Genomic DNA, 12,869 nt, shown 5'->3' with positions numbered 1-12,869 from the left:
TTGCTTACTCTTGCTGTGTTGGCTAAGCATTTCTCCAGGTGGTTTCGCTGTGATGGAAGAAATGTCTCCTCCCTCATGCCATCCCCTGACTCCCGGGCACCTAGCCGGACACAGATCTGATCCACTGGAAAAGCGGGAATACAAACCTGTTGAATTGAAGGGGGGAGAACTGGGTTGGCTCCTCTCAATTCACTGTCTCTGGCTAAGGGTCAATCTCTCCCTCTCTGTCTCTGTCTCCCAGGCCAACCCCTCCAACCTCCCGCTGGCATCTCTCCCTCCCTCCTCTTTCCACCACTAGGTCTTCTCTACCACTAGGTCTTTGCAACGAAGCCGTGGAAAGACAAAGCAAAAGTAAGGCCTCTTTTTCTCGTGCCAGCTTCACGTTTCCATCTGGATCTGGAGGTTCGACTTGGGGTGATGATAGGCAATGATGCTGATTGGTAATGAGACTGGAGCAGAGGATGCCTCTCCCAGAGAAGCCAGTCAGGAAAAGCAGAGGGAAGAGGGATGGCAAGCAAGCAGGAGAAGAGGCAGAGGGGCAGGGCAGGGTCACTGGGGGAGCACAGCTGCACATACCATCCCTAGGCCCTATCAGCCAAGTCTCTGCCTGTCCTTTACAGAGCTCAGTTTAATCCCCTAATGCCAGTCTGTCTCCCTGGATTGCTTCTCCCTGACAGCCCTAGACGTGTTCACTCCTTGACACCCCAGTCCTTGCTACCCCTCAAAGTCTGACCCCCATCCTGCCCACTGCTGCCCCTGTTCACACTCCCCCACCCAGTCTTGGAGGGAGGCCCTCCTCTGGGAAGAGTGGTAGCACAAGGTGGCAGCTAAGGTCCTAAAGCTGTATTCTCCCTTCAGACCTGGGCCTGCCTGGGAGCTGAGCCTCCTTCCAACTGTGGATCTTTCCCGGGACCTACCAGGCATCAGGCGCTGTACTGATATTATAGGAGATACAGGGACCCTGGGGAAGTAGGGCACTGGAAAGTACAGGGGCTTTGGCTCCAGTGGACACAAGTGGCACTCCTGGCTGCCACTCTTTTGCTGAGTGAGCTCAGGCCAGTTACTCAACCTCTCTGACCCGCAGTTCTCCTCTTCTGTAAGGCAGGAGTGAAAATGCCTGCCTTGGAGCATTGCCGCATGCAGACTGTTATGCGCACAGCTACACTGGAAAGTGAGGCAGGAAAACGACCCTAAGAGAAGCCCAAGGTGCTGTGAAAATACCAAGGCAAGCAGTCAGACTGGCTGCGATGGGCCGCAAGAAGGGCTTTCTGCAGGAGGTAGCAGAGAACATTTATCCCATAAGCAAGTATCAAACTCAGCCAGTAAGCTCTGTTTTGGCTGGGCCCTGGGGCTGCCACGATGTGGACGGGGTTTCTGGTCTGGAGGAGCCAAAGAGCAAACTGAAAATTGGAACTCTGAGGAGGCCATACAATTGCTGGGAGTAGAGGAGGGCTTCCTGGAGGAGGTGACACTTGAGGATAGAGGGAGGAGTGGACAGGGATAAAGAACAGGCCAGGGAAGTGAGATCTGGAGGATTCTGATGGCTCACACAGTTCTCCCAGTACTCCTCTGGGGGTGATAGAGACTTGGAAGCCAGGCGAGGGGGGGGGGGGGGATTAGGGCTTCTTCAGAAACATCTCCAGCTGAAGCCCAGAGGGACAATGCTGCTCCCTCCGGGGGGTGAGCCCCAGCACTGGTTTCCCCGCCCTCTGGGACAGCATGTCTCTGCTGGAGAATTAAACAAACAAGCAGACACTAGAGATAGGCCCAGCTTGCAACAGTGAGCAGCACTGTTGTTTGCCCAGGAGGGAGAGAGAGAGAGAGGGCAGAGGACACCAGCCTGTGACCAGGGCAGGGCCACTCAGCTGGGGCGGGGCACAAAGCTTCGTTCCTTTCCTATCCCCCAACAGGTGCCCTGAGGTCTCCATCTGTGTGTCACAGACGTGTGAAAACCAGGAAACAGCAGAGGGGAGCGGCGGTCAAGTCTGCTGCATGCCATGTCACCTTGGCCAAGTCACTCCCCTTTCTGGACCTCAGGATCCTCCTAGGTAAGAGCCCGAGGTTACACTCCCTAAGCTTTAAGACTTTGTAACATCCCATCAAACACTCCAGCTGAGTTCATTGACATAAGCTGTCACATCTTCCAGGGGTCTGCATATTTTGAAAGGCCCCTGGAGAAGACAATGCCTAATTCAAAGATGGGTGAAATCTAGGACATGGTGCCAAGTGGTGGAGGGGAGAGATGGTTTCGCGGAACCCCTCAAATCCCAGCAGGTCAGAACAGCTTCCTCTCTCACCTGGGAGACCAGAATCTCTGTCTTTTTTGAAAAGATACTGGCTTGGTGAATCCATACTGTGAAAAGCCCCCACCAGCTACCCTGCCCCATCCCTCCACCCCCGATTTATGTGATAGAAAAAGCCCGGCAGGCTGAACTCTATCTTGGAGTCTCCATGTCCCGGCCAAGAGACTTTGGACAAATCATATTATCTGCTTGAGCCTCAGTTTCCTCATCTGTAAAATGGGAGTTGTGGTGCTTTATCGCCCAGGGTTGTGAGAAGATAAATGGAGACTATCAATACAGGTGAAGCTCCTGGTCTAGAGTGTCAGATACATGTTACTTCCCTCCGCTTTCTCTGTTCCAACCCCCCCATGAGTGAGCAAACTCTCAGAGAATATAAACCCACAAGCATCTGGCTCAAGTCAAACAGAAAGGATTAGGGAAATAGGTTAGACTCATGTTTTCCTTCAGGGAAATCCTAGAGGGGGGGGGAAAGAGGCAGGTACCCAAAGTGCCCTTGCCTATTAGCAAGAGGGTCTCTACCCTCCTCCCCCAGGAACCCCCAGGGCCTGAGCCGGGAGCTTGGCCCATGACCCAGGCCCCCCAGGACAGTTCACAGAGATTAAGTTAGTTAATGATTGGTCAGGCCCACCATCCTGCCTGCCTTCCCAGACCTAGAAATTCAGGGAGTGGGGGACACCTCCCCTCCGCTTCAGGAGCAGCCTGGCCTAATATCCTCAAGAAAATTAGTGAAGCAATTAGTGAAGAGGTATCCATGTCAGGAGAACATCAGACCAGGTTCCTGGGAGCCTAAGGAGGTCCCAAGAGGCAGGGCAGGTGGGGGGAGGCTGTAGGAATGGGCAGGCACAGCACACTCAGTTTTATCTGCCTTACTTATCAGTTTCATTTGAGATTTCCTTTGATGAAAAGGTTCCATGACTAAAGAAGTTTGGAAATCCCTTCACCGGCCAGATGAGCAGAATGAGGTCCAGGGTTGTCCGAAGCCACGTGCTATCTAGAGGCAAGACCTCGACTCAGATCTCTTGACTCACAGCTTGGTGCCCTTTCTGTTTCTCCAAGGGCCACTTAATCTCTTAATTGGGGCTCAGCACTGAGCCAGGCACCTTGGGAGGAAATAGGGCATCTGCCCCCCAAGAGTCAACTGGCCAACTGGGACGTGAGGCAGTGCTAGAGAGGGGTGCTGGCACTAGGTGTCCTGTGCATCTGAAGCAGGTCGGCTGCTACATCCAAGACTTTGCTGTTTGCTTTTCCTTCCCATGTGGAGGGGCTCAGCATTACCTCATTCCAGGCAGCCCACGGGCAGAGGGCACAGCTGGTGTGAACCATGGCCCCCGGAGGTCCCCTGGAGATATGGTTCTGCCTATAGCTCCCTGGATGTCAGCCCACTCAGTCCTTCCAAAACGTAGCTGGAGGCATCAGGAGAGGGAGGTAGGGCACACTTGGGGCTGTCATGTCTGCCGCCAGCTTCCCCAAGTCCCAGGACCTGGCCCCCTGCTCGACTCCATGGGGACTAGTCCCCACTGCCCAACTGAAAGTGATGGCCAAAATATTGAACATCCATTATGGCTCAGGCACGAGTTCACACAGAGCTGGGGGTAGAGGCCACACCGTGCATAAACCCCACAGGTTCTGGACTGTGGGGAGGTCCAGGGCACCCAGGAAGGGACCAGGGTGGCCAGAGAGGCACACAGAGCTGTGGAGGTAGGGGAGACCAGGTGCTAGAACAGTAGCTATTTACCAATGAGGTGGCCTTGCTGGGGCGCACCAGCTGAATGTCTGCCCTGCCCCAATCTGCTCTCAACTCTAGGCTGGAATGTATAGCTCCCACCTGAGAATGAGGCCTGTCTGGTCTACATACATGCCTCCATGTCTCCTCCACTCCTAGGAAGACCAGGCCAGGACTCCCCACCTCTCCATACATAAATAGAGTCCATCCAACATGGCAGGGACCTCACCGTTCATGGGTTCCTTCCACTGTTGAAAAAAATAGCAGACACGGCCAGCCCCAGTCCTGGGCTGGAATCCCAACCCCAAGGGCCCAGATCACAGACAGTTATAAGGAATCAGAACATTCTCCTTTTCTCCTTCTCTCTCTTTCTTTGGATATCTCCATCCCTCTCTCCATCCTTCCTACCTGTCCCCATGGTGCCAGGAAGCTTCTTGGACGGTCCTGTTGGCTGAGTGTTCCTCAGCTGTCTAAAGCCTCAGCTTCATCAGAACCCCCACTGCTCCCTAACCCGCATTCTCTGTGGGGGCAGCAGGCTGGGCAGTGGGGGACGAGCTGGGGCAAAGGTGGTCTTCACATCTCCTCAATTCCCACTGGCCCTTCAGGGACTAAGGGAGAACCTGCAAAAGTGAGATTTCTAAGGAGGTGGGATGCACTCTTTCCTATCTGGATGCCAGGGGAGTTGAAGTAGCCACTCTAGAGAGAGCCTCGAGTACAGTGAGGGGTGCTAAGCCCCCTCTCCCAAGCCCTTGGCATGACCTAGGGCTCAAAAGAGGACAGAGGTAGGCGCAGTGAGTCTTATGCTCAGGGGAGCTGCTCCTTCCCCACGGTGTGACCTTCACCCTGTCACTTATCCCCCAAAACCTCCTCCTCTCCACAGCTCCTCAGTTCTCTAGGCTGAAGCCGGCAGAGACTAATCAACCACACACACACCACCACCAACACCACCAACATCACCACCACCACCACCCATGACAGGGCCCCATAGAGAAGAGAAGAGTGTTCCCAGAACCCCCCTGCTCCAGGCAAGCCGACCTGGGTCATGGCACCCTCCCCACTGGGGCTGCAGAGGCTGGGCACCCCCTGAAGAGCCTCTCCCAAAACTACCACAAGAGTTACCTTGAAAGCCCCTCATACAAATAGCAGCTCTAAAGCCCGGCCACTAAGCACTGCTGCTCGAGAAGCAGCTCGTCAGATATCCACGTATGGGTTTGTGGCTATGGGTCCCGACACTTGAGTTCAAAACCAGGAAGTGTCGCTGCCTTGCTGTGTGACCTGGAGCAAGGTACTGCTCATCTCTGGCCTCAGTGTCCTCTCTATAGACTGATTTCTGGAGCCCTGTTAGGGCTCCCAGGCCATAGCCATAGGGAACAGGGAGAAAGCAGCAAGGCTGAGCAAGCTGTGAACTCGACCTGTAGCCTGCGGGACTGAAAGGTCTGGAGGGAGGACCAGGGAGCACAGCCTGGGACCACCTTTTAGAAATGTTATAAAGATTACTAGAACAGAGGTGGGTGGCAAGGAGCAAACTCTCCTGTCCATCATCTGACCACCAGCCCCCGTTTGCCTCTGGCCATCAACCAAAACAGCTGGGATGACCACAAGAAGGATTTAAGTTACCTAAGCAGAGGCTCCCCAAACTCCTCTTCTCTGGGGGAATTTAGGGAATGATAGCAGGGGTATGTTTATCTGGAGACTTCTAGGCCCATTTCTGGCCGGGAATAAATGTTGGGGAGTGGGAGAGAAAAGAGAAGAGGCAGGGCGTCAGCTTTTAGGGACCTTGGGAGGTGGGAAGGGTACCCATGATTCTAATCTTTGAGCTGAAGTGGGGGAAGGAATTTGTCAGGGGTGTGGTAGGGCCAGAAGCAGAGCAGTAAGGGAATGGAATGAGAAGGCTGTCAAGTGGCAAAGCAAGTGTTTGTGGGAAATGGAGAGAAAGACCCTTCCCTGGTTGGAGGGGATGAGAGGGAGGTTCAGCCCCCAGCTCCATGCCCTGGGCACCCCAGCCCTTCTCCAGGTACAATGCATCCTCACTGGGGCAGGTCCTGCACCTCCACTGTGACATAAGCTTAGCTAGAGGAGCCCAGAGCCATAGTTTGAGAAGTAAGGATGACACACAGCTAGCCTGGACCCAGGCAGGCACTGGGGAGGTAAGGCTGGTGGTGTCCACAGGGCAGTCTGAGGATAAAGGCTCTTCCTTCCCCCCAACACTGCTGGGATGCTCAGGCCAGACCAGCTTTTCTTCTGGGCGTCACCCCCCCACCCCCACCCCTCACCTCACTTTACCAGCCGGTAAAGCCCAAAAAAGGTCTTCTCTCACTCTACTGCCAGCTGTCTCCTTGCTTCCCTAGGGCTGGCCTGTCACAATTGTGTGACTGACTCATTTCTCCTCTGTCTCACACTCAGGTATCTGTGGGTCTCCTAAGGGAATGGAGGCTGCAGAACCACCCAAGAAGGAGGGCCCTTCCTCTACTGCAGTGAGGATGAGGCAAATGAGAGGATGAGCGCAAGAGGGTAGGGCCGAGCCCCCCAGATACCTCAGCCATGTAATGGACAATTTGAGGTGAGCCTGGGATGCGTTGATGGGGACCAGGTAAGGAGATGCAGTGCTCTGCAAATGATTTATGCATGCGTGTGTATTACAAGGAAGCTGGGTCAGCCCTGCCCAGTTTCCTCTGGAGGCCCAGGTCTCCAGCACCCTGTCTTCCGCGCCGGAAAGGCTCCCATCCTCCCCTGTTCTCCCCACGTCGTCACCTCTCATCTCCATTTCCGTCTGTCCTACCCAACCAGGAGTTGAAGATTTCTCCCACCACCTTCCTGCATTCTGTCCTCACAAAGCCACCTTGGGATACGCTCTTCACCCCTCTGCAACCCCCCCAACCTAAAGCTCCTCAGGGCACCCCTGGCTATCTGAGGAGCTGTCTCTTTGCTTCCCCGGGGCTGGCAGGGGTAACTTCCAGCCCCTTTGAAGCTTCCCAAGGGGGAGGTAAGATGAGGAGAGGGGCTATCCTGCAAGGCTGGCTGGGCGTAGGCTAGGGAGCTTCCTCTCTGGTCTATAGAAGGACAGACCCTCCACACCCAGAGGTGGGTGGCCTTGAACCCTTTTCTCCTGAGCTGACACCGCAAACTTGCTGGGCACCTTCCAGCAATGGGCTTCAAATGAAGCTGCTGTGTGACTGTGGACACCATCCAGACATTCTTGGAAGCGCAGGGCCCCCTCCTCAATCAGGACCCCTCCTAGGTCCCTCCCCCAGTGCCACCCCAAGCCTCTAGAGGGCGTGGGAGAGCAGTGCTTGACTTCCCAGCCCCCAGGGCATAGCACAGTGGCTCTCTGAACAGACCTCTGGGATCAACCAGCTGCCCCCACCCACTGTCCCTGGGGGAAGCCACGCCTTGCTGGAGACTGCAGCCAGGTGCAGGAGAGTATGGGCCTGGACCCAGGAGGACAGCTGCGTGGAGGATGCAGGGACCAGCTGGGCTGTGGGGCACTCTGAACAAGAGTGGGTTCCGTGGAAACAGTGGAAAGAATGATTTGAGACCAATCTGAGATTAGCCCACTGTTCATTGGGGAACAGAAAGGAGAGTGGTGGCCTGAGCAAGCCCTGGGAGTTCCTGCCTGACCTTGGAATAAGGAGGGTCTTCTTGGCCCATGTGGCAAAGCTGCAAAGCCCCCCACACCCGCTCTGTAGGGTCAGAACTAGGGTCAGGCAAGTGAGGCAAGTAGGACACCAAGTGCCCGATTGGCCCCAACCCTGAGCGCCTTCATAACTCCTGCACCCCATCACCTCACTTCCCCCATCTCAGTCCCAGCCCTGCCCTCTGAGCTGTCCTGGGGACAAAAGCCCCAGGAATAGTTGAGGCAGAGGTGGCTGAGGTGAGCAGAGGGGTTACTTTTCCACACTGGATGCCCCAAAGGAAAGAACTAGCACCTAACTCAGCAGTAGGGGAGGGGAAACAAAGAAAGAGGAGAGAGACGACTGTCTGTCACCTGAGCCCGGACCCCAGTGTGTGCCTGTCTGTGTCACTGTCTGTGTGTATTTGTGCATCCAAATTGTGGTTCTGCCAATTTCTAGTTATGTGTCCTTGGGCAAGTTACCCAACCTCTCTAAGCCTTAGTTTTCTTGAAAACTTATGATAATAATAACTACACATATAAGAATACCCCTTAGGGTTGGAGTAAAGATTAAAGGAGGTAATACATGGAAAGGGTGTAGCATGAGCACGTTGTCTGCCCACAGGAAGAACTAAATAAAGGTTGATTGCTATTCCCACTGTTATCGATAATATTGTCTCGTGTGGCCCTAGCTTACTTTGCAACCTTATTCCCACTGCCTCCCTACCCATGCATCCCATTCCAGCCAGGCAGGACTTCTGACAACCCCCAATGCGCTTATGTCTTCATCCTCACCTAGGCATCACCAGCCATGAAATTTCACCTCTTCTTCTTTTTTTAAAATTTATTTATTTATTCTTGAGAGACACAGAGAGGCAAAGACATAGGCAGAGGGAGAAGCAGGCTCCCCTCAAGGAGCCCAATGTGAGACTCGATCCCAGACCCTGGGATCACACCCTGAGTCAAAGGCAGACCCTCAACTGCTGAGCCACCCAGGTGTCCCAAATTTCACCTCTTCAAATAAGACTGCCTGGACCACTTCTGTTCAGTGATCTCCCCAAAACTCCTATAGTACTAGCTGTGTATCCCTCGCAAGCCAGCTTCAAATTGTTGATTAATCAATACGTTTAACTTTGCAAGGGAGTGTGTGTGTGTGTGTGTGTGTGTGTGTGTGTTGTCTTTCCAAGTACACTTATATAGGAAGAACTATATATTTCCATGATCTGTACACCTCACATCCTAGCCTAAGGACTTGTACGGGCCTGTAGGTCTAGACATCCATATGTAGACCCTGAATGATGGTGGATGATACTCATGGTAAATGCTGCCTTTGGTTGCATTCCTACTGTGCGCCCTACATTTCCTCATTAACCCCATGTTCACCCCATGGAATAGATTATACATGTAAAATTACTGCTTAGAGAATTTAAGTAACTTGCCCACGATCATCTAGCAAATAAACAAGAAAGCTGAGATTTAAACTCAAGTCTATTTTCCAGAGCTCGCACTCTTAATCATTATGGTTTCAATAGAAGACTGAACCAAAACCAGAATTTCCTTTCTGTGATCAAAGATGGAAATAACAAGAATGCAAGGTGATACGAGAACTTCAATCAAATGCTTTCAGGATTTCAAATCAGAGTCCAATGGGGTCAGGTCCCATCACACACTATTCAGAGTAAAGCCAGAGAGCCTCAGTCATCACAGAAAGAGGCACAAATAAGGTTAAAATAAAACTCATCCCAGAGTGAGTCAGAAAAATTGCTTACCTTGATTGATTCTTCAATCACCAGAATGTTTCAGTTGACCTTAGCTCTCTTTCAACTATCATAGGAGAAACTTTTTTTTCTCTTTGTTGATCATCAATTCAGCATCCTTGTGATAATTAAACGGGCAATATTTAATTATCAATATTTGCTGGTCGGTCAGCAAAGATCTCATGGAGTAACCACCAGAAGACCACTCACTGGCTGATTTTCGCATATGCTTCATCAATCTCCAGCTTTTATAATAAAATCTGGCCACAGAGAATATATTCCCCTCAGGTCACCATCTTCCTTTGCCATCTACCACTAGTTATTCTGGGGCTAAATTGACTTGAAGTATCTACACTACATTCTTCTCCGTGTGACTTAATTTCCTTACCTGGAAAATGAGGGTAATAAGACTACCAACCCCACAAGGCTATGGCAAAGATCTAATGAGGCAACGTGTGTAAAGTTCAGTGGCTGGCATGAAGTGAGTGCATAATACACAGTTGGGGCCGTTGGTGTTGTCATTTCCAGCCAGAGGGAGGTGCCCAGATTCCTGACCCCGCTTTGGCTTCAGAGAAGCTGCTTCTCCTGAACACCTCTTCTCTCTTGCCTACTAGGATGCATGTCCCAGAGAATTGGCCTTCTGCATTCTCTTGCTCCTCTCATCATACGTCAGCCCCCAGCGCCAGTAGAATTACCAAACCTCATGGCCAAGAAGGTGGTCATACCTCATCTGCTTCAGCCTTATTTTTTTTCTGAAAGGGAAGGCAGTCTTCTGCAACCTAAGGGCTTGCCCTAAAATCATATACCATTTGCTTCCTTTTGTGAATTGACCTTAGATTTCATTGTATACCAAACAAGGAAATCAGTCTCATAACTTGGTGCCACACCCTGTTTGGGACCCAAAAAAAAAAAAAAAAAAAAGGTGTTGTTATTATCTACTTAACTTTGCTCACTCTCCTCGTTTACACATCTTGGCACTAAACAACCTTTGGCTGTTTCCACATACTATTCAGTTCCCAAAGATGAAGTCTTGACATCACTGAGGAAGTTTTTTAATGTAATAAAGGCTCTGAAGGCAGCTCATTTGTGTATTTGTTGATTTATACATTTACTAAATATTTATTGATGCTTTCAGGGGTGCCTGGGTGGCTCAGTCGGTAAAGCGTCCAACTCCTGGTTTCGGCTCAGATCATGATCTGATGTTTGTGGGATAGAGCCCCACCTCACGTTCTGTGCTCAGTGCAGAGTCTGCTTCAGATTCTCTCTACCTCTCCCTCTCACTCACTCTCTCTCTCAAATGAATTAATTAATTAATTTAAAATATCTGTTGATACTTTCTTACATGTCAAGCCCGGTATAGGGGAATGAAATGCCACAGTAAAGCAAACTGACATAGGTCCTGCACTCTTGGAATATACAGGTTAGCACCTGAGCAAAGCACACCTGGTCTGTTATTTTAGTATGATTACATAAAATTGACAATAATAAAAGTCTCTAATAATGGATTAAGGGACTTCTAGGAAAAGATAGCAGCCTGAACATTTGCGTCCACTTTGCTGTTCCCTGAAACTCTGCTAAAACAAAGTTAAAGGCTCTTTACATGTTTCTTTCACTTCTATTTTGTTTTTAAAAGTATATACCCGCAAGGACAGGAAGAACAGGAGAGAAGATAACAACAAAACTTTGAAAGCTAGAAAGCAGGTGGAAGAGAGAAAGAAGGGACAGGTGGTGAGGAAAACCATAACCACCCAATCTACACCCCAGAATTTCGAGAAGGCTCAGGAAATAGTGATGCCAGTTCCCTCTGGAAGTAGGAACGAAAGGGATTTAGTAAATAGAGAGAACTGGTCAAAGGTGTTTTTAAAAAGCAGTCAGGGGATCCCTGGGTGGTGCAGCGGTTTAGCGCCTGCCTCTGGCCCAGGGCACGATCCTGGAGACCCGGGATCGAATCCCACGTCGGGCTCCTGGTGCATGGAGCCTGCTTCTCCCTCTGCCTGTGTCTCTGCCTCTCTCTCTCTCTCTCTCTCTGTGACTATCATAAATAAATAAAAATTAAAAAAAAAAAAAGCAGTCCGATCTTCAGATTCTTCCCCTACCCCACACAGCCAGGCAAAAGGCTTACTCCCTAGTGAGGGGAAAACAGAATGAATGTCTTTGGACAAGGGTCCCCAGGATACTTAGAGCAGAAATATCTTACTGAAAATGATCATATGGTGGATTCTGATACCCAGGCTCCCTGGAATCTCAGAAAACTGGCAGGAAACTGGAAGGTGCATTATCTGAGGAATCTAACTAACCTGAAAGGAAGAAAAGATCCAAGATACCAACATCTGAAGCTTTAAAATGTAATATCCTAATCAGATCATCCTAGTGTGAGGCTCACAGATGACAAACTATACGCACACGCACACTTAGAGCGCCCAACCAGCTTTTCAGATAGCCATGTTTAAAAGCAACCAAACAACCAGGATTATGAGACACCTGAGATAAGTTTCTAACACAAAAGACAGACCAAAACAAAGCAAGTAACTTGGAGGAAGATGAGACTATGTAGCAAGAAGAAACTTAAAAATAACAACACTATCATTTTATTCTAAGAATGATAAGGAAAACTATTGCAAAAATGAAACAAAAACAGAATAGGTTTTTCTAAAAGAAAATAAGAGAGAAGTCTTGAAAAATCAAATGTGTGATAGCAGAAATAAGAAATTTAGTAGCAGTTTGGAAGAGAAAGCTGAGGAAATGTCTGTAAAACGGAGGGACAATAACAAAAGGCTGTAAAAATATGAATGAATATATAATAAAATTAGAGGACTAGTTCAGGCAATAATATCCAAATAAGAGAAAAATATCCCAATAGGAGAGGAATCAAACTAAAGGAAAGATATCACTAATGACATAATCTAAGAAAATTTCCCAAAACCGAAGAACTGAGAGCCCAGGGCAATAGATACTCACTTTTAAAAGTATTATTTTGGGGCAGCCCAGGTGGCTCAGCGGTTTAGCTCCGCCTTCAGCCCCGGGGGCGTGACCCTGGAGACCCGGGATCGAGTCCCACATCGGGTTCCCTGCATGGGGCCTGCTTCTCCCTCTGCCTGTGTCTCTGCCTCTCTCTCTCTCTGTGACTATCATAAATAAATAAAAATTTTTTTTAAAAAGTATTATTTTTAAATTTCAGTTTCCAATTGTTACTATTAATGTTGTTACTATTAATTATTGTTACTATAAATTTCCAAATGTTACTATTAATATATGCAAATACGACTGATTTTTGTGTATCTATCTTGTATATTGCAAACTTACTAAATCTAAATCCGTTTATTAGTTCTAGTAGCTTCTTTGTATATTCCATCAGATTTTCTACACAGATTGTCCTGTCATCAACAAATGATGACAGTTTTATTTCTTCCTTTCCTATATAAATGCCTTGTATTTCTTTTTCTTCCCTTACTGCACTGGTTAGAGTTTCTTGTACA

The 12,869-nt window shown here is 49.7% G+C and overlaps 1 long non-coding RNA gene across 1 annotated transcript; it reads left to right on the top strand.

Moving 5' to 3' along the window:
- The first annotated feature begins 1,643 nt into the window (after positions 1-1,643).
- Positions 1,644-10,555, top strand: LOC112641643 (uncharacterized). Its single transcript, XR_003124741.3, has 3 exons — positions 1,644-2,048; positions 6,430-6,616; positions 10,008-10,555. It is a non-coding gene; the product is annotated as an uncharacterized LOC112641643 (long non-coding RNA).
- The last annotated feature ends 2,314 nt before the right edge of the window (positions 10,556-12,869 follow it).

The sequence above is a fragment of the Canis lupus genome, chromosome 12 (assembly GCF_003254725.2).
Source record: "Canis lupus dingo isolate Sandy chromosome 12, ASM325472v2, whole genome shotgun sequence".
Taxonomy (NCBI): Eukaryota; Metazoa; Chordata; class Mammalia; order Carnivora; family Canidae; genus Canis; species Canis lupus.
The sequence above is the reverse complement of the archived record's forward strand: the minus strand, read 5'-3'. Positions and strand labels throughout refer to the sequence as shown.